Raw genomic sequence first — 18,836 nt, 5'->3', positions numbered from 1 at the left:
TAAAACTTTTTTATTCGGCCAAAGATACCTGAAAAAGATCAAAACTTCAATAGTTTTGCCTTTAGCTTCCGACAGGGATGGGATTCGATTCCACGCACGTAGAACGTATTGGATTATCAGTCCAACGCCTTAACCACTCGGCCACCCTGTCGTATGAAGAATGTGTGCTTAGATAAACTTATTATAATTGAAACCTTTCAGCTTGTAAATTTAAGTCAACAGTCATTTTATTTTTACCCTCTCTGAGTTTTCTCGAAATAATTTCCTACTTGGGCTGGTAACTTCAGAACAGTTTTCTGGGTAATTTTCTATTTTTATACGTCCATAAATACGTGAAAAAGATCAAAACTTCAAGAGTTTTGCCTAAAACTTCCGCCAGGGATGGGATTCGAACCCACGAACGTAGAATGTATTGGATTAGCAGTTCAACGCCCTAACCACCCGCAGATTTTGGAATTGTTTTGTAAAAAGTGAGTCAATTAGTTGTCTCTTCTGAAGCTGAACTTCTAAATTTTTCATACTTACAAAAAAATTCAAATAAAACTTTTTTATTCGTCCATAAATACCTGAAAAAGATCAAAACTTCAAGAATTTTGCCTAAAACTTCCGCCAGGGATGGGATTCGAACCCACGAACGTAGAACGTATTGGATGAGCAGTTCAACGCCTTAAGCACCCGGCCACCCTGTCGTACCTAGGACTTGTGCCTTAGATAAGCTTATTCTAATTGAAAACTTTCAGCAGTTCAGTTTGAAATTTCAAGTCAACAGTCGTTTTGTTTTTACCATGTCTGAGTTTTCTCGAATTAGTTTCCTACTTGGGCTGGTAACTTCAGAACAGTTTTCTGGGTAATTTTCTGTTTTTATACGTCCATAAATACGTGAAAAAGATCAAAACTTCAAGAGTTTTGCCTAAAACTTCCGCCAGGGATGGGATTCGAACCCACGAACGTAGAATGTATTGGATTAGCAGTTCAACGCCCTAACCACCTGCAGATTTTGGAATTGTTTTGTAAAAAGTGCGTCAATTAGTTGTCTCTTCTGAAGCTGAACTTCTAAATTTTTCATACTTACAAAAAAATTCAAATAAAACTTTTTTATTCGTCCATAAATACCTGAAAAAGATCAAAACTTCAAGAATTTTGCCTAAAACTTCCGCCAGGGATGGGATTCGAACCCACGAACGTAGAACGTATTGGATGAGCAGTTCAACGCCTTAACCACCCGGCCACCCTGTCGTACCTAGGACTTGTGCCTTAGATAAGCTTATTCTAATTGAAAACTTTCAGCAGTTCAGTTTGAAATTTCAAGTCAACAGTCGTTTTGTTTTTACCATGTCTGAGTTTTCTCGAATTAGTTTCCTACTTGGGCTGGTAACTTCAGAACAGTTTTCTGGGTAATTTTCTGTTTTTATACGTCCATAAATACGTGAAAAAGATCAAAACTTCAAGAATTTTGCCTAAAACTTCCGCCAGGGATGGGATTCGAACCCACGAACGTAGAATGTATTGGATTAGCAGTTCAACGCCCTAACCACCCGCAGATTTTGGAATTGTTTTGTAAAAAGTGCGTCAATTAGTTGTCTCTTCTGAAGCTGAACTTCTAAATTTTTCATACTTACAAAAAATTCACATAAAACTTTTTTTTTCGTCCAAAAATACCTGAAAAAGATCAAAACTTCAATAGTTTTGCCTTTAGCTTCCGACAGGGATGGGATTCGATTCCACGCACGAAGAACATATTGGATTAGCAGTCCAACGCCTCAACCACTCGGCCACCCTGTCGTATGGAGAATGTGTGCTTAGATAAACTTATTCTAATTGAAACCTTTCAGCAGTTCAGTTTGTAAATTTAAGTCAACAGTCATTTTATTTTTACCCTCTCTGAGTTTTCTCGAACTTATTTCCTACTTGGGCTGGTAACTTCAGAACAGTTTTCTGGGTTGTTTTTTATTTTTGGCGCACTTCTTTTAATCATTTTTTGTTAATTCATGATGATAATCAGTTTCCATGAGAGCAAGAACGGGTTAGCACTCTTTTGAGCTAAAATTGGCCGTCGAACAAAATTTGACAAATCTTGTCTCGATGTAACGTTTTTGTTTGTTTTCAAATCAGGGATGTTTTAATGTAAATAGGTTTTTTTCCGCGTTTTTTGATCTTCAGAAGCTGTTGCACTTCTAAAGTTTGGTCAGAAACTCATTTTTTTGCTGTTCTCTTAAATTTTTTGGTTTTCATTCATCTGCCCATGGAGCGTTTGGTTTTAGCAAATAATTCACTTTCTGAAATGATTTGAACGCTCAAGCTCTTGACGCAGGTTTTGTATATGTTCCGTAAAAAGTGCGTCAATTAGTTGTCTCTACTAAAGCTGAACTTCTAAATTTTTCATACTTACAAAAAAATTCAAATAAAACTTTTTTATTCGTCCATAAATACCTGAAAAAGATCAAAACTTCAAGAATTTTGCCTAAAACTTCCGCCAGGGATGGGATTTGAACCCACGAACGTAGAACGTATTGGATGAGCAGTTCAACGCCTTAACAACCCGGCCACCCTGTCGTACCTAGGACTTGTGGCTTAGATAAGCTTATTCTAATTGAAAACTTTCAGCAGTTCAGTTTGAAATTTCAAGTCAACAGTCGTTTTGTTTTTACCATGTCTGAGTTTTCTCGAATTAATTTCCTGCTTGGGCTGGTAACTTCAGAACAGTTTTCTGGGTAATTTTCTGTTTTTATACGTCCATAAATACGTGAAAAAGATCAAAACTTCAAGAGTTTTGCCTAAAACTTCCGCCAGGGATGGGATTCGAACCCACGAACGTAGAATGTAGTGGATTAGCAGTTCAACGCCTTAACCACCCGGCCACCCTGTCGTACCTAGGACTTGTGCCTTAGATAAGCTTATTCTAATTGAAAACTTTCAGCTGTTCAGTTTGAAATTTCAAGTCAACAGTCAGTTTGTTTTTACCATGTCTGAGTTTCTCGAATTAGTTTCCTACTTGGGCTGGTAACTTCAGAACAGTTTTCTGGGTAATTTTCTGTTTTTATGCGTCCATAAATACGTGAAAAAGATCAAAACTTCAAGAGTTTTGCTTAAAACTTCCGCCAGGGATGGGATTCGAACCCACGAACGTAGAATGTAGTGGATTAGCAGTTCAACGCCTTAACCACCCGGCCACCCTGTCGTACCTAGGACTTGTGCCTTAGATAAGCTTATTCTAATTGAAAACTTTCAGCAGTTCAGTTTGAAATTTCAAGTCAACAGTCGTTTTGTTTTTACCATGTCTGAGTTTTCTCGAATTAATTTCCTGCTTGGGCTGGTAACTTCAGAACAGTTTTCTGGGTAATTTTCTGTTTTTATACGTCCATAAATACGTGAAAAAGATCAAAACTTCAAGAGTTTTGCCTAAAACTTCCGCCAGGGATGGGATTCGAACCCACGAACGTAGAATGTAGTGGATTAGCAGTTCAACGCCTTAACCACCCGGCCACCCTGTCGTACCTAGGACTTGTGCCTTAGATAAGCTTATTCTAATTGAAAACTTTCAGCTGTTCAGTTTGAAATTTCAAGTCAACAGTCAGTTTGTTTTTACCATGTCTGAGTTTCTCGAATTAGTTTCCTACTTGGGCTGGTAACTTCAGAACAGTTTTCTGGGTAATTTTCTGTTTTTATGCGTCCATAAATACGTGAAAAAGATCAAAACTTCAAGAGTTTTGCTTAAAACTTCCGCCAGGGATGGGATTCGAACCCACGAACGTAGAAAGTATTGGATTAGCAGTTCAACGCCCTAACCACCCGCAGATTTTGGAAATGTTCTCTAAAAAGTGCGTCAATTAGTTGTCTCTTCTAAAGCTGAACTTCTAAGTTTTTCATACTTACAAAAAAATTCAAATAAAACTTTTTTATTCGTCCATAAATACCTGAAAAAGATCAAAACTTCAAGAATTTTGCTTAAAACTTCCGCCAGGGATGGGATTCGAACCCACGAACGTAGAATGTATTGGATTAGCAGTTCAACGCCCTAACCACCCGCAGATTTTGGAATTGTTTTGTAAAAAGTGCGTCAATTAGTTGTCTCTTCTGAAGCTGAACTTCTAAATTTTTCATACTTACAAAAAAATTCAAATAAAACTTTTTTATTCGTCCATAAATACATGAAAAAGATCAAAACTTCAAGAATTTTGCTTAAAACTTCCGCCAGGGATGGGATTCGAACCCACGAACGTAGAAAGTATTGGATTAGCAGTTCAACGCCCTAACCACCCGCAGATTTTGGAAATGTTCTCTAAAAAGTGCGTCAATTAGTTGTCTCTTCTAAAGCTGAACTTCTAAATTTTTCATACTTAAAAAAAATTCCAATAAAACTTTTTTATTCGTCCAAAAATACCTGAAAAAGATCAAAACTTCAATAGTTTTGCCTTTAGCTTCCGACAGGGATGGGATTCGATTCCACGCACGTAGAACGTATTGGATTATCAGTCCAACGCCTTAACCACTCGGCCACCCTGTCGTATGAAGAATGTGTGCTTAGATAAACTTATTATAATTGAAACCTTTCAGCAGTTCAGTTTGTAAATTTAAGTCAACAGTCATTTTATTTTTACCCTCTCTGAGTTTTCTCGAAATAATTTCCTACTTGGGCTGGTATTTTCAGAACAGTTTTCTGGGTAATTTTCTATTTTTATACGTCCATAAATACGTGAAAAAGATCAAAACTTCAAGAGTTTTGCCTAAAACTTCCGCCAGGGATGGGATTCGAACCCACGAACGTAGAATGTATTGGATTAGCAGTTCAACGCCCTAACCACCCGCAGATTTTGGAATTGTTTTGTAAAAAGTGCGTCAATTAGTTGTCTCTTCTGAAGCTGAACTTCTAAATTTTTCATACTTACAAAAAATTCACATAAAACTTTTTTTTTGTCCAAAAATACCTGAAAAAGATCAAAACTTCAATAGTTTTGCCTTTAGCTTCCGACAGGGATGGGATTCGATTCCACGCACGAAGAACGTATTGGAGTAGCAGTCCAACGCCTTAACCACTCGGCCACCCTGTCGTATGGAGAATGTGTGCTTAGATAAACTTATTTTAATTGAAACCTTTCAGCAGTTCAGTTTGTAAATTTAAGTCAACAGTCATTTTATTTTTACCCTCTCTGAGTTTTCTCGAACTTATTTCCTACTTGGGCTGGTAACTTCAGAACAGTTTTCTGGGTTGTTTTTATTTTTGGCGCACTTCTTTTAATCATTTTTTGTTAATTCATGATGATAATCAGTTTCCATGAGAGCAAGAACGGGTTAGCACTCTTTTGAGCTAAAATTGGCCGTCGAACAAAATTTGACAAATCTTGTCTCGATGTAACGTTTTTGTTTGTTTTCAAATCAGGGATGTTTTAATGTAAATAGGTTTTTTTCCGCGTTTTTTGATCTTCAGAAGCTGTTGCACTTCTAAAGTTTGGTCAGAAACTCATTTTTTTGCTGTTCTCTTAAGTTTTTTTGGTTTTCATTCATCTGCCCATGGAGCGTTTGGTTTTAGCAAATAATTCACTTTCTGAAATGATTTGAACGCTCAAGCTTTTGACGCAGGTTTTGTATATGTTCCGTAAAAAGTGCGTCAATTATTTGTCTCTACTAAAGCTGAACTTCTAAATTTTTCATACTTACAAAAAAATTCAAATAAAACTTTTTTATTCGTCCATAAATACCTGAAGAAGATCAAAACTTCAAGAATTTTGCCTAAAACTTCCGCCAGGGATGGGATTTGAACCCACGAACGTAGAACGTATTGGATGAGCAGTTCAACGCCTTAACAACCCGGCCACCCTGTCGTACCTAGGACTTGTGCCTTAGATAAGCTTATTCTAATTGAAAACTTTCAGCAGTTCAGTTTGAAATTTCAAGTCAACAGTCGTTTTGTTTTTACCATGTCTGAGTTTTCTCGAATTAGTTTCCTGCTTGGGCTGGTAACTTCAGAACAGTTTTCTGGGTAATTTTCTGTTTTTATACGTCCATAAATACGTGAAAAAGATCAAAACTTCAAGAGTTTTGCCTAAAACTTCCGCCAGGGATGGGATTCGAACCCACGAACGTAGAATGTAGTGGATTAGCAGTTCAACGCCTTAACCACCCGGCCACCCTGTCGTACCTAGGACTTGTGCCTTAGATAAGCTTATTCTAATTGAAAACTTTCAGCAGTTCAGTTTGAAATTTCAAGTCAACAGTCGTTTTGTTTTTACCATGTCTGAGTTTTCTTGAATTAGTTTCCTGCTTGGGCTGGTAACTTCAGAACAGTTATCTGGGTAATTTTCTGTTTTTATGCGTCCATAAATACGTGAAAAAGATCAAAACTTCAAGAGTTTTGCCTAAAACTTCCGCCAGGGATGGGATTCGAACCCACGAACGTAGAAAGTATTGGATTAGCAGTTCAACGCCCTAACCACCCGCAGATTTTGGAAATGTTCTGTAAAAAGTGCGTCAATTAGTTGTCTCTTCTAAAGCTGAACTTCTAAATTTTTCATACTTACAAAAAATTCACATAAAACTTTTTTTTCGTCCAAAAATACCTGAAAAAGATCAAAACTTCAAGAGTTTTGCTTTTTGCTTCCGACAGGGATGGGATTTGAACCCACGAACGTAGAACGTATTGGATGAGCAGTTCAACGCCTTAACTACCCGGCCACCTTGTCGTACCTAGGACTTGTGCCTCAGATAAGCTTATTCTAATTGAAAACTTTCAGCAGTTCAGTTTGAAATTTCAAGTCAACAGTCGTTTTGTTTTTACCATGTCTGAGTTTTCTCGAATTAGTTTCCTGCTTGGGCTGGTAACTTCAGAACAGTTTTCTGGGTAATTTTCTGTTTTTATACGTCCATAAATACGTGAAAAAGATCAAAACTTCAAGAGTTTTGCCTAAAACTTCCGCCAGGGATGGGATTCGTACCCACGAACGTAGAATGTAGTGGATTAGCAGTTCAACGCCTTAACCACCCGGCCACCCTGTCGTACCTAGGACTTGTGCCTTAGATAAGCTTATTCTAATTGAAAACTTTCAGCAGTTCAGTTTGAAATTTCAAGTCAACAGTCGTTTTGTTTTTACCATGTCTGAGTTTTCTCGAATTAGTTTCCTGCTTGGGCTGGTAACTTCAGAACAGTTTTCTGGGTAATTTTCTGTTTTTATACGTCCATAAATACGTGAAAAAGATCAAAACTTCAAGAGTTTTGCCTAAAACTTCCGCCAGGGATGGGATTCGAACCCACGAACGTAGAAAGTATTGGATTAGCAGTTCAACGCCCTAACCACCCGCAGATTTTGGAAATGTTCTCTAAAAAGTGCGTCAATTAGTTGTCTCTTCTAAAGCTGAACTTCTAAATTTTTCATACTTACAAAAAATTCACATAAAACTTTTTGTTTCGTCCAAAAATACCTGAAAAAGATCAAAACTTCAATAGTTTTGCCTTTAGCTTCCGACAGGGATGGGATTCGATTCCACGCACGTAGAACGTATTGGATTATCAGTCCAACGCCTTAACCACTCGGCCACCCTGTCGTATGGAGAATGTGTGCTTAGATAAACTTATTCTAATTGAAACCTTTCAGCAGTTCAGTTTGTAAATTTAAGTCAACAGTCATTTTATTTTTACCCTCTCTGAGTTTTCTCGAATTTATTTCCTACTTGGGCTGGTAACACCAGAACAGTTTTCTGGTTTGTTTTTTATTTTTGGCGCACTTCTTTTAATCATTTTTTGTTAATTCATGATGATAATCAGTTTCCATGAGAACAAGAACGGGTTAGCACTCTTTTGAGCTAAAATTGGCCGTCGAACAAAATTTGACAAATCTTGTCTCGATATTACGTTTTTGTTTCTTATCAAATCAGGAAAGTTTTCATGTAAACAGATTTTTTCCGCGTTTTTTGATCTTCAGAAGCTGTTGCACTTCTAAAGTTAGATCAAAACTCATTTTTTTGCTGTTCTCTTAAGTTTTTTGGTTTTCATTCCTCCGCCCATGGAACGTTTGGTTTTAGCTAATAATTCACTTTCTGAAATGATTTGAACGCTCAAGCTTTTGACGCAGGTTTTGGATTTGTTCCGTAAAAAGTGCGTCAATTAGCTGTCTCTACTAAAGCTGAACTTCTAAATTTTTCATACTTGCAAAAAATTCAAATAAAACTTTTTTATTCGTCCATAAATACCTGAAAAAGATCAAAACTTCAAGAGTTTTGCCTAAAACTTCCGCCAGGGATGGGGTTCGAACCCACGAACGTAGAATGTATTGGATTAGCAGTTCAACGCCCTAACCACCCGCAGATTTTGGAAATGTTCTGTAAAAAGTGCGTCAATTAGTTGTCTCTTCTAAAGCTGAACTTCTAAATTTTTCATACTTACAAAAAATTCACATAAAACTTTTCTTTCGTCCAAAAATACCTGAAAAAGATCAAAACTTCAAGAGTTTTGCTTTTTGCTTCCGACAGGGATGGGATTCGAACCCACGCACGTAGAACGTATTGGATTAGCAGTTCAACGCCTTAACCACTCGGCCACCCTGTCGTATGGAGAATTTATGCTTAGATAAACTTATTCTAATTGAAACCTTTCAGCAGTTCAGTTTGTAAATTTAAGTCGACAGTCATTTTATTTTTACCCTCTCTGAGTTTTCTCGAATTATTTTCCTACTTGGGCTGGTAACTTCAGAACAGTTTTCTGGGAAGTTTTTTTTATTTTTGGCGCACTTCTTTTAATCATTTTTTGTTAATCCATGATGATAATCAGTTTCCATGAGAGCAAGAACGGGTTAGCACTCTTTTGAGCTAAAATTGGCCGTCGAACAAAATTTGACAAATCTTGTCTCGATGTAACGTTTTTGTTTGTTTTCAAATCAGGGATTTTTTAATGTAAATAGGTTTTTTTCCGCGTTTTTTGATCTTCAGAAGCTGTTGCACTTCTAAAGTTTAGTCAGAAACTCATTTTTTTGCTGTTCTCTTAAATTTTTTGGTTTTCATTTCTCTGCCCATGGAGCGTTTGGTTTTAGCAAATAATTCACCTTCTGAAATGATTTAAACGCTCAAGATTTTGACGCAGATTGTGGATACGTTCCTTAAAAAGTGCGTCAATTAGTTGTCTTTATTAAAGCCGAACTTCTAAATTTTTCATACTTACAAAAAAGTTGACATTCGTTCGTAAGTACCTGAAAGAAATCAAAACTTCAAGAGTTTTGCCTAAAACTTCCGCCAGGGATGGGGTTCGAACCCACGAACGTAGAATGTATTGGATTAGCAGTTCAACGCCCTAACCACCCGCAGATTTTGGAAATGTTCTGTAAAAAGTGCGTCAATTAGTTGTCTCTTCTAAAGCTGAACTTCTATATTTTTCATACTTACAAAAAATTCACATAAAACTTTTTTTTCGTCCAAAAATACCTGAAAAAGATCAAAACTTCAAGAGTTTTGCCTTTTGCTTCCGACAGGGATGGGATTCGAACCCACGCACGTAGAACGTATTGGATTAGCAGTCCAACGCCTTAACCACTCGGCCACCCTGTCGTATGGAGAATATATGCTTAGATAAACTTATTCTAATTGAAACCTTTCAGCAGTTCAGTTTGTAAATTTAAGTCAACAGTCATTTTATTTTTACCCTCTCTGAGTTTTCTCGAATTAATTTCCTACTTGGGCTGGTAACTTCAGAACAGTTTTCTGGGTAGTTTTTTTTATTTTTGGCGCACTTCTTTTAATCATTTTTTGTTAATTCATGATGATAATCAGTTTCCATGAGAGCAAGAACGGGTTAGCACTCTTTTGAGCTAAAATTGGCCGTCGAACAAAATTTGACAAATCTTGTCTCGATGTAACGTTTTTGTTTGTTTTCAAATCAGGGATTTTTTAATGTAAATAGGTTTTTTTCCGCGTTTTTTGATCTTCAGAAGCTGTTGCACTTCTAAAGTTTAGTCAGAAACTCATTTTTTTGCTGTTCTCTTAAATTTTTTGTTTTTCATTCCTCTGCCCATGGAGCGTTTGGTTTTAGCAAATAATTCACCTTCTGAAATGATTTAAACGCTCAAGATTTTGATGCAGATTGTGGATACGTTCCGTAAAAAGTGCGTCAATTAGTTGTCTCTATTAAAGCCGAACTTCTAAATTTTTCATACTTACAAAAAAGTTGACATTCGTTCGTAAGTACCTGAAAGAAATCAAAACTTCAAGAGTTTTGCCTAAAACTTCCGCCAGGGATGGGGTTCGAACCCACGAACGTAGAATGTATTGGATTAGCAGTTCAACGCCCTAACCACCCGCAGATTTTGGAAATGTTCTGTAAAAAGTGCGTCAATTAGTTGTCTCTTCTAAAGCTGAACTTCTATATTTTTCATACTTACAAAAAATTCACATAAAACTTTTTTTTCGTCCAAAAATACCTGAAAAAGATCAAAACTTCAAGAGTTTTGCCTTTTGCTTCCGACAGGGATGGGATTCGAACCCACGCACGTAGAACGTATTGGATTAGCAGTCCAACGCCTTAACCACTCGGCCACCCTGTCGTATGGCGAATATATGCTTAGATAAACTTATTCTAATTGAAACCTTTCAGCAGTTCAGTTTGTAAATTTAAGTCAACAGTCATTTTATTTTTACCCTCTCTGAGTTTTCTCGAATTAATTTCCTACTTGGGCTGGTAACTTCAGAACAGTTTTCTGGGTAGTTTTTTTTATTTTAGGCGCACTTCTTTTAATCATTTTTTGTTAATTCATGATGATAATCAGTTTCCATGAGAGCAAGAACGGGTTAGCACTCTTTTGAGCTAAAATTGGCCGTCGAACAAAATTTGACAAATCTTGTCTCGATGTAACGTTTTTGTTTGTTTTCAAATCAGGGATTTTTTAATGTAAATAGGTTTTTTTCCGCGTTTTTTGATCTTCAGAAGCTGTTGCACTTCTAAAGTTTAGTCAGAAACTCATTTTTTTGCTGTTCTCTTAAATTTTTTGGTTTTCATTCCTCTGCCCATGGAGCGTTTGGTTTTAGCAAATAATTCACCTTCTGAAATGATTTAAACGCTCAAGATTTTGATGCAGATTGTGGATACGTTCCGTAAAAAGTGCGTCAATTAGTTGTCTCTATTAAAGCCGAACTTCTAAATTTTTCATACTTACAAAAAAGTTGACATTCGTTCGTAAGTACCTGAAAGAAATCAAAACTTCAAGAGTTTTGCCTAAAACTTCCGCCAGGGATGGGGTTCGAACCCACGAACGTAGAATGTATTGGATTAGCAGTTCAACGCCCTAACCACCCGCAGATTTTGGAAATGTTCTGTAAAAAGTGCGTCAATTAGTTGTCTCTTCTAAAGCTGAACTTCTAAATTTTTCATACTTACAAAAAATTCACATAAAACTTTTTTTTCGTCCAAAAATACCTGAAAAAGATCAAAACTTCAAGAGTTTTGCGTTTTGCTTCCGACAGGGATGGGATTCGAACTCACGCACGTAGAACGTATTGGATTAGCAGTCCAACGCCTTAACCACTCGGCCACCCTGTCGTATGGAGAATGTATGCTTAGATAAACTTATTCTAATTGAAACCTTTCAGCAGTTCAGTTTGTAAATTTAAGTCAACAGTCATTTTATTTTTACCCTCTCTGAGTTTTCTCGAATTAATTTCCTACTTGGGCTGGTAACTTCAGAACAGTTTTCTGGGTAGTTTTTTTTATTTTTGGCGCACTTCTTTTAATCATTTTTTGTTAATTCATGATGATAATCAGTTTCCATGAGAGCAATAACGGGTTAGCACTATTTTGAGCTGAAATTGGCCGTCGAACAAAATTTGACAAATCTTGTCTCGATGTAACGTTTTTGTTTGTTTTCAAATCAGGGATTTTTTAATGTAAATAGGTTTTTTTCCGCGTTTTTTGATCTTTAGAAGCTGTTGCACTTCTAAAGTTTAGTCAGAAACTCATTTTTTTGCTGTTCTCTTAAATTTTTTGGTTTTCATTCCTCTGCCCATGGAGCGTTTGGTTTTAGCAAATAATTCACCTTCTGAAATGATTTAAACGCTCAAGATTTTGACGCAGATTGTGGATACGTTCCGTAAAAAGTGCGTCAATTAGTTGTCTCTATTAAAGCCGAACTTCTAAATTTTTCATACTTACAAAAAAGTTGACATTCGTTCGTAAGTACCTGAAAGAAATCAAAACTTCAAGAGTTTTGCCTAAAACTTCCGCCAGGGATGGGGTTCGAACCCACGAACGTAGAATGTATTGGATTAACAGTTCAACGACCTAACCACCCGCAGATTTTGGAAATGTTCTGTAAAAAGTGCGTCAATTAGTTGTCTCTTCTAAAGCTGAACTTCTAAATTTTTCATACTTACAAAAAATTCACATATAATTTTTTTAATCCAAAAATACCTGAAAAAGATCAAAACTTCAAGAGTTTTGCCATTTGCTTCCGACAGGGATGGGATTCGAACCCACGCACGTTGAACGTATTGGATTAGTAGTCCAACGCCTTAACCACTCGGCCACCCTGTCGTATGGAGAATGTATGCTTAGATAAACTTATTCTAATTGAAACCTTTCAGCAGTTCAGTTTGTAAATTTAAGTCAACAGTCATTTTATTTTTACCCTCTCTGAGTTTTCTCGAATTAATTTCCTACTTGGGCTGGTAACTTCAGAACAGTTTTCTGGGTAGTTTTTTTTATTTTTGGCGCACTTCTTTTAATCATTTTTTGTTAATTCATGATGATAATCAGTTTCCATGAGAGCAAGAACGGGTTAGCACTATTTTGAGCTGAAATTGGCCGTCGAACAAAATTTGACAAATCTTGTCTCGATGTAACGTTTTTGTTTGTTTTCAAATCAGGGATTTTTTAATGTAAATAGGTTTTTTTCCGCGTTTTTTGATCTTTAGAAGCTGTTGCACTTCTAAAGTTTAGTCAGAAACTCATTTTTTTGCTGTTCTCTTAAATTTTTTGGTTTTCATTCCTCTGCCCATGGAGCGTTTGGTTTTAGCAAATAATTCACCTTCTGAAATGATTTAAACGCTCAAGGTTTTGACGCAGATTGTGGATACGTTCCGTAAAAAGTGCGTCAATTAGTTGTCTCTATTAAAGCCGAACTTCTAAATTTTTCATACTTACAAAAAAGTTGACATTCGTTCGTAAGTACCTGAAAGAAATCAAAACTTCAAGAGTTTTGCCTAAAACTTCCGCCAGGGATGGGGTTCGAACCCACGAACGTAGAATGTATTGGATTAACAGTTCAACGACCTAACCACCCGCAGATTTTGGAAATGTTCTGTAAAAAGTGCGTCAATTAGTTGTCTCTTCTAAAGCTGAACTTCTAAATTTTTCATACTTACAAAAAATTCACATAAAATTTTTTTTAATCCAAAAATACCTGAAAAAGATCAAAACTTCAAGAGTTTTGCCATTTGCTTCCGACAGGGATGGGATTCGAACCCACGCACGTTGAACGTATTGGATTAGTAGTCCAACGCCTTAACCACTCGGCCACCCTGTCGTATGGAGAATGTATGCTTAGATAAACTTATTCTAATTGAAACCTTTCAGCAGTTCAGTTTGTAAATTTAAGTCAACAGTCATTTTATTTTTACCCTCTCTGAGTTTTCTCGAATTAATTTCCTACTTGGGCTGGTAACTTCAGAACAGTTTTCTGGGTAGTTTTTTTTATTTTTGGCGCACTTCTTTTAATCATTTTTTGTTAATTCATGATGATAATCAGTTTCCATGAGAGCAAGAACGGGTTAGCACTATTTTGAGCTGAAATTGGCCGTCGAACAAAATTTGACAAATCTTGTCTCGATGTAACGTTTTTGTTTGTTTTCAAATCAGGGATTTTTTAATGTAAATAGGTTTTTTTCCGCGTTTTTTGATCTTTAGAAGCTGTTGCACTTCTAAAGTTTAGTCAGAAACTCATTTTTTTGCTGTTCTCTTAAATTTTTTGGTTTTCATTCCTCTGCCCATGGAGCGTTTGGTTTTAGCAAATAATTCACCTTCTGAAATGATTTAAACGCTCAAGGTTTTGACGCAGATTGTGGATACGTTCCGTAAAAAGTGCGTCAATTAGTTGTCTCTATTAAAGCCGAACTTCTAAATTTTTCATACTTACAAAAAAGTTGACATTCGTTCGTAAGTACCTGAAAGAAATCAAAACTTCAAGAGTTTTGCCTAAAACTTCCGCCAGGGATGGGGTTCGAACGTAGAATGTATTGGATTAACAGTTCAACGACCTAACCACCCGCAGATTTTGGAAATGTTCTGTAAAAAGTGCGTCAATTAGTTGTCTCTTCTAAAGCTGAACTTCTAAATTTTTCATACTTACAAAAAATTCACATAAAATTTTTTTTTATCCAAAAATACCTGAAAAAGATCAAAACTTCAAGAGTTTTGCCATTTGCTTCCGACAGGGATGGGATTCGAACCCACGCACGTGGAACGTATTGGATTAGCAGTCCAACGCCTTAACCACTCGGCCACCCTGTCGTATGGAGAATATATGCTTAGATAAACTTATTCTAATTGAAACCTTTCAGCAGTTCAGTTTGTAAATTTAAGTCAACAGTCATTTTATTTTTACCCTCTCTGAGTTTTCTCGAATTAATTTCCTACTTGGGCTGGTAACTTCAGAACAGTTTTCTGGGTAGTTTTTTTTTATTTTTTGCGCACTTCTTTTAATCATTTTTTGTTAATTCATGATGATAATCAGTTTCCATGAGAGCAAGAACGGGTTAGCACTCTTTTGAGCTAAAATTGGCCGTCGAACAAAATTTGACAAATCTTGTCTCGATGTAACGTTTTTGTTTGTTTTCAAATCAGGTATTTTTAAATGTAAATAGGTTTTTTTCGGCGTTTTTTGATCTTCAGAAGCTGTTGCACTTCTAAAGTTTAGTCAGAAACTCATTTTTTTGCTGTTCTCTTAAATTTTTTGGTTTTCATTCCTCTGCCCATGGAGCGTTTGGTTTTAGCAAATAATTCACCTTCTGAAATGATTTAAACGCTCAAGATTTTGACGCAGATTGTGGATACGTTCCGTAAAAAGTGCGTCAATTAGTTGTCTCTATTAAAGCCGAACTTCTAAATTTTTCATACTTACAAAAAAGTTGACATTCGTTCGTAAGTACCTGAAAGAAATCAAAACTTCAAGAGTTTTGCCTTTAGCTTCCGACAGGGATGGGATTCGAACCCACGCTCGTAGTACGTATTGGACTAGCTGTCCAACGCCTTAACCACTCGGCCACCCTGTCGTATGGAGTATCAGTGCTTAGATAAACTTATTATAATTGCAACCTTTCAACTTCTTTTAATCATTTTTTGTTAATTCATGATGATAATCAGTTTCCATGAGAGCAAGAACGGGTTAGCACTATTTTGAGCTGAAATTGGCCGTCGAACAAAAATTGACAAATCTTGTCTCGATGTAACGTTTTTGTTTCTTATCGAATCAGGGAAGTTTTCATGTAAATAGGTTTTTCCGCGTTTTTTGATCTTCAGAAGCTGTTGCACTTCTAGATTTGAGTCAAAATTCATTTTTTTGCTGCCCTCTCAAATTAATTGGGTGTCATTCATCTGCCCATGAAACGTTTTGTTTTAGCAAGTAGTTCACTTTCTGAAATGATTTAAACGCTCAAGCATTTGACGCAGATTTTGGATATAATCCGTAAAAAGTGTGTCAATTAGTTGTCTCTACGAAAGATGATACTTCTAAAATTTTCGTACCTACGAAAAAATTCATATAAATCTTTTTTATTCGTCCATAAATACTTGAAAAAGATCAAAACTTCAAGAATTCCGCCTAAAACTTCTGCCAGGGATGGGATTCGAACCCACGATTGTAGAACATATTGGATGAGCAGTTCAACGCCTTAACCACCCGGCCACCCTGTCGTACCTAGGACTTGTGCCTTAGATAAGCTTATTCTAATTGAAAACTTTCAGCAGTTCAGTTTGAAATTTCAACTCAACAGTCATTTTGTTTTTACCATGTCTGAGTTTTCTCGAATTGGTTTCCTACTTGGCCTGGTAACTTCAGAACAGTTTTCTGGTTAATTTTCTATTTTTATACAAAAAAGTTCACCTTCGTCCGTAAGTACCTGAAAGAAATCAAAACTTCAAGAGTTTTGCCTTTAGCTTCCGACAGGGATGGGATTCGAACCCACGCACGTAGAACGTATTGGATTAGCAGTCCAACGCCTTAACCACTCGGCCACCCTGTCGTATGGAGTATGAGTGCTTAGATAAACTTATTATATTTGAAACCTTTCAGCAGTTCAGTTTGTAAATTTAAGTCAACAGTCATTTTCTTTTTACCCTCTCTGAGTTTTCTCGAAATAATTTCCTACTTGGGCTGGTAACTTCAGAACACATTTCTGGGTAGTTTTTTGTATTTTTGGCGCACTTCTTTTAATCATTTTTTGTTAATTCATGATGATAATCAGTTTCCATGAGAGCAAGAACGGGTTAGCACTCTTTTGAGCTAAAATTGGCCGTCGAACAAATATTGACAAATCTTGTCTCGATATAACGTTTTTGTTTCTTATCGAATCAGGGAAGTTTTCATGTAAATTGGTTTTTTCCGCGTTTTTTGATCTTCAGAAGCTGTTGCACTTCTAAAGTTAGGTCAAAACTCATTTTTTTGCTGTTCTCTTAAATTTTTTGGTTTTCAGTCCTCCGCCCATGGAACGTTTGGTTTTAGCTAATAATTCACCTTCTGAAATGATTTGAACGCTCAAGCTTTTGACGCAGGTTTTGGATATGTTCCGTAAAAAGTGCGTCAATTAGTTGTCTCTACTAAAGCTGAACTTCTAAATTTTTCATACTTACAAAAAAATTGAAATAAAACTTTTTTATTCGTCCATAAATACCTGAAAAAGATCAAAACTTCAAGAATTTTGCCTAAAACTTCCGCCAGGGATGGGATTCGAACCCACGAACGTAGAACGTATTGGATGAGCATTTCAACGCCTTAACCACCCGGCCACCCTGTCGTACCTAGGACTTGTGCCTTAGATAAGCTTATTCTAATTGAAAACTTTCAGCAGTTCAGTTTGAAATTTCAACTCAACAGTCGTTTTGTTTTTACCATGTCTGAGTTTTCTCGAATTAGTTTCCTACTTGGGCTGGTAACTTCAGAACAGTTTTCTGGGTAATTTTCTATTTTTATACGTCCATAAATACGTGAAAAAGATCAAAACTTCAAGAGTTTTTATCTAAAACTTCCGCCAGGGATGGGATTCGAACCCACGAACGTAGAAAGTATTGGAGTAGTAGTTCAACGCCCTAACCACCCGCAGATTTTGGAAATGTTCTGTAAAAAGTGCGTCAATTAGTTGTCTCTTCTAAAGCTGAACTTTCAAATTTTTCATACTTACAAAAAATTCACATAGAACTTTTTTTTTCGTCCAAAAATACCTGAAAAAGATCAAAACTTCAAGAGTTTTGCCTTTAGCTTCCGACAGGAATGGGATTCGAATCGAACCATGTAGAACGTATTGGATTAGCAGTCCAACGCCTTTACCACTCGGCCACCCTGTCGTATGGAGAATGTGTGCTTAGATAAACTTATTCTAATTGAAACATTTCAGCAGTTCAATTTGTAAGTTTAAGTCAACAGTCATTTTATTTTTACCCTCTCTGAGTTTTCTCGAATTTATTTCCTACTTGGGCTGGTAACTTCAGAACAGTTTTCTGGGTAGTTTTTTTATTTTTGGCGCACTTCTTTTAATCATTTTTTGTTAATTCATGATGATAATCAGTTTCCATGAGAGCAAGAACGGGTTAGCACTCTTTTGAGCTAAAATTGGCCGTCGAACAAAATTTGACAAATCTTGTCTCGGTGTTACGTTTTTGTTTCTTATCGAATCAGGAAAGTTTTCATGTAAATAGATTTTTTCCGCGTTTTTTGATCTTCAGAAGCTGTTGCACTTCTAAAGTTAGGTCAAAACTCATTTTTTTGCTGTTCTCTTAAGTTTTTTGGTTTTCATTCCTCCGCCCATGGAACGTTTGGTTTTAGCTAATAATTCACTTTCTGAAATGATTTGAACGCTCAAGCTTTTGACGCAGGTTTTGGATCTATTCCGTAAAAGTGCGTCAATTAGTTGTCTCTACTAAAGCTGAACTTCTAAATTTTTCATACTTACAAAAAATTTCAAATAAAACTTTTTTATTCGTCCATAAATACCTGAAAAAGATCAAAACTTCAAGAATTTTGCCTAAAACTTCCGCCAAGGATGGGATTCGCACCCACGAACGTAGAACGTATTGGATGAGCAGTTCAACGCCTTAACTACCCGGCCACCCTGTCGTACCTAGGACTTGTGCCTCAGATAAGCTTATTCTAATTGAAAACTTTCAGCAGTTCAGTTTGAAATTTCAAGTCAACAGTCATTTTGTTTTTACCATGTCAAAGTTTTCTCGACTTAGTTTCCTACTTGGGCTGGTAACTTCAGAACAGTTTTCTGGTTAATTTTCTATTTTTATACGTCCATAAATACGTGAAAAAGATCAAAACTTCAAGAGTTTTGCCTAAAACTTCCGCCAGGGTTGGGGTTCGAACCCACGGACGTAGAATGTATTGGATTAGCAGTTCAACGCCCTAACCACCCGCAGGTTTTGGATCTATTCCGTAAAAGTGCGTCAATTAGTTGTCTCTACTAAAGCTGAACTTCTAAATTTTTCATACTTACAAAAAAATTCAAATAAAACTTTTTTATTCGTCCATAAATACCTGAAAAAGATTAAAACTTCAAGAATTTTGCCTAAAACTTCCGCCAAGGATGGGATTCGCACCCACGAACGTAGAACGTATTGGATGAGCAGTTCAACGCTTTAACCACGCGGCCACCCT

The 18,836-nt window shown here is 36.4% G+C and overlaps 1 protein-coding gene and 14 non-coding genes across 16 annotated transcripts in view; 1 reads left to right on the top strand and 14 right to left on the bottom strand.

Moving 5' to 3' along the window:
• Positions 1-18,836, top strand: part of LOC134856176 (uncharacterized) — a 177,368-nt gene that overhangs the window by 76,601 nt on the left and 81,931 nt on the right. The gene's annotated exons all lie outside the window — the stretch shown is intronic.
• Positions 70-151, bottom strand: Trnai-gau (transfer RNA isoleucine (anticodon GAU)). The gene has a single exon. It is a non-coding gene; the product is annotated as a tRNA-Ile (tRNA).
• Positions 1,701-1,782, bottom strand: Trnas-gcu (transfer RNA serine (anticodon GCU)). Its single transcript has one exon. It is a non-coding gene; the product is annotated as a tRNA-Ser (tRNA).
• Positions 4,423-4,504, bottom strand: Trnai-gau (transfer RNA isoleucine (anticodon GAU)). The gene has a single exon. It is a non-coding gene; the product is annotated as a tRNA-Ile (tRNA).
• Positions 4,967-5,048, bottom strand: Trnas-gcu (transfer RNA serine (anticodon GCU)). The gene has a single exon. It is a non-coding gene; the product is annotated as a tRNA-Ser (tRNA).
• Trnai-gau (transfer RNA isoleucine (anticodon GAU)) lies at positions 7,455-7,536 on the bottom strand. The gene has a single exon. It is a non-coding gene; the product is annotated as a tRNA-Ile (tRNA).
• Trnas-gcu (transfer RNA serine (anticodon GCU)) lies at positions 8,455-8,536 on the bottom strand. Its single transcript has one exon. It is a non-coding gene; the product is annotated as a tRNA-Ser (tRNA).
• On the bottom strand, positions 9,447-9,528 carry Trnas-gcu (transfer RNA serine (anticodon GCU)). Its single transcript has one exon. It is a non-coding gene; the product is annotated as a tRNA-Ser (tRNA).
• Trnas-gcu (transfer RNA serine (anticodon GCU)) lies at positions 10,439-10,520 on the bottom strand. The gene has a single exon. It is a non-coding gene; the product is annotated as a tRNA-Ser (tRNA).
• On the bottom strand, positions 11,431-11,512 carry Trnas-gcu (transfer RNA serine (anticodon GCU)). Its single transcript has one exon. It is a non-coding gene; the product is annotated as a tRNA-Ser (tRNA).
• Positions 12,421-12,502, bottom strand: Trnas-acu (transfer RNA serine (anticodon ACU)). The gene has a single exon. It is a non-coding gene; the product is annotated as a tRNA-Ser (tRNA).
• Positions 13,412-13,493, bottom strand: Trnas-acu (transfer RNA serine (anticodon ACU)). Its single transcript has one exon. It is a non-coding gene; the product is annotated as a tRNA-Ser (tRNA).
• On the bottom strand, positions 14,395-14,476 carry Trnas-gcu (transfer RNA serine (anticodon GCU)). Its single transcript has one exon. It is a non-coding gene; the product is annotated as a tRNA-Ser (tRNA).
• Positions 15,156-15,237, bottom strand: Trnas-gcu (transfer RNA serine (anticodon GCU)). Its single transcript has one exon. It is a non-coding gene; the product is annotated as a tRNA-Ser (tRNA).
• Positions 16,125-16,206, bottom strand: Trnas-gcu (transfer RNA serine (anticodon GCU)). The gene has a single exon. It is a non-coding gene; the product is annotated as a tRNA-Ser (tRNA).

The sequence above is a fragment of the Symsagittifera roscoffensis genome, unplaced genomic scaffold (genome assembly GCF_963678635.1).
Source record: "Symsagittifera roscoffensis unplaced genomic scaffold, txSymRosc1.1 SCAFFOLD_25, whole genome shotgun sequence".
Lineage (NCBI taxonomy): Eukaryota > Metazoa > Xenacoelomorpha > Acoela > Convolutidae > Symsagittifera > Symsagittifera roscoffensis.
This window is presented reverse-complemented; position numbering and strand designations above follow the sequence as displayed.